General features: G+C 50.0%; 1 long non-coding RNA gene across 1 annotated transcript in view; it reads left to right on the forward strand.

Annotated features, from left to right (window-relative positions):
* LOC139024140 (uncharacterized) overlaps positions 1-2036 on the forward strand; it is a 13260-nt gene that overhangs the window by 6877 nt on the left and 4347 nt on the right. The gene's annotated exons all lie outside the window — the stretch shown is intronic.

The raw sequence follows: 2036 nt of genomic DNA on the forward strand, positions 1-2036 counted from the left end.
CCCCTGCTCTAGTCTACCCCTGCTCTAGTCTACCCCTGCTTCTAGTCTAACCCCTGCTCTAGTTACCTCCTGCTCTGGTCTACCCCCTGCTATGGTCTACCCCCTGTATGGTCTACCCCTGCTATGGTCTACCACATGCTCTAGTCTACACTGCTCTAGTCTAACCCTGCTCTAGTCTACCTGTCTGTTACCCTGCTCTGTCTCCTCTCTAGTCTACCCCCTGCTTAGTCTACCCCCTGCTCTAGTCTAACCTCCTAGTCTACCATGTTCTAGTCTACCCGCTGCTCTAGTCTACCCCTGCTTTAGTCTACCCCCTGCTCTAGTATACCCCTGTTCTAGTCCCCCCTGTTCTAGTCTACCCCCTGTCTAGTCTACCCCTGTTCTAGGTACCCCTGTTAGTCTACCCCTGCTATAGTCTACCCCCTGCCTGTCTACCCCTGCTATAGTCTACCCCTGCTATAGTCTACCCCCTGCCTATAGTCTACCCTGCTCTAATCTACCTATATAGTCTACTCGCTATAGTCTACCCCTTCTAGTCTACCCCCTGTTCTAGTCTACCCCCTGCTTTATCTACCCCTACTATAGTCACTTGCTGCTATAGTCTACCTCTGCTGTAGTCTACCTGCTCTAAGTCTACCCCCTGTCTAATCTCCCTACTATAGTCTACTCCTTGCTATAGTTACCTGCTTATTACCCCTGCTATAGTATACCCCTGCTATAGTCTACCCCCTGCTATAGTCTACCCCCTGCCTCTAGTACCCCCGCTCTGTTAGTCCCTGTCTAGTCTACCCCTGCTCTGATCTACCTCTTAATTACCCTACTATAGTCTACTCCCTGCTATAGTTACCCCCTGCTGTTTACCTGCTCTAGTATACCCTGCTCTAATCTACCCCTGCTATAGTCTACCCCCTGCTATAGTCTAACCCTGCCTAATCTACCCCCTCGTCTAGTCTACCGCCTGCTCTAAGTTACCCTGCTCTAGTCTACCCCTGCTCTAGTCTACCCCTGCTCTATCTACCCCCTGCTTTAATCTACCTACTATAGTCTACTCCCTGCTATAGTCTACCCCCTGCTATAAGTCTACCCCCTGCTCTAGTCTACCCCCTGCTCTAGTCTACCCGCTGCTCTAGTCACCCTCCCTGCTATAGTTACCCCTTGTAGTCTACCTCTGCTCTAGTCTACCCTGCATAGTCTTACCCCCTGCTCTAGTCTACCCCTGCTCTAGTCCTCCCTGTTTCTAGTCTACCCCTGCTCTAGTCTACCCCTGCTGTAGTCTACCCCCTGCTAGTCTACCCCTGCTATAGTCTACCTGCTCTAGTCTACCCCCTGCTTTAGTCTACCCCTGCTATAGTCTACCCCCTGCCTATGTCTAACGTTCAAACACAAGCAGAAAAAAGGTAGTCATGTGATCTGTTAGCAAAAGGAAAAGGAAGGCCACCCCCACACAGTGGGGTTCAGGGTAGTCATGTGATCTGTTAGCAAAACAGGAAAAGGAAGGCCACCCACACAGTCGTGGGGTTTTCTCCCGTAGGTCATAACCACACACACTCTGCTTCAGGGAGCAGCGAGGGTAGACGAGTCTCTGCGTTGGCATCAAAGAGCTGTTCCCACATCCTCTCGCCAATATGCCACTCCAGACTGAATCACTCTCTTCAGCATAACAACCCCGACCGTGTCTGTGCTTCCATTAAGGTCCCACTGTATAGCCCATGGACTTTAAAACAGTATGGTGTAGAGGTCGCCCTCTAGTATGGTGGTGGCAGGAGAATCCATTACTGTGGATATTTACACTTAAATATAGTCATTTGTGGCCTGGATGATCAACTGTCCTCAGACCCCAGTCCATGACTTGTGAATTGTGCGTCTCTGGTACACGAGAATATCATAACATGGTTCTCCCATGTCTTTCATAGAGATATCACTTACAGATAACATAGAAACGTGTTTCCCCTACTGACTCTCTGTGTGTCTGGTTGTGTTTCCCCTACTGACTCTCTGTGTGTCTGGTTGTGTTTCCCCTACTGACTCTCTGTGTG

This window comes from Salvelinus sp. IW2-2015, unplaced genomic scaffold (assembly GCF_002910315.2).
Source record: "Salvelinus sp. IW2-2015 unplaced genomic scaffold, ASM291031v2 Un_scaffold1077, whole genome shotgun sequence".
Lineage (NCBI taxonomy): Eukaryota > Metazoa > Chordata > Actinopteri > Salmoniformes > Salmonidae > Salvelinus > Salvelinus sp. IW2-2015.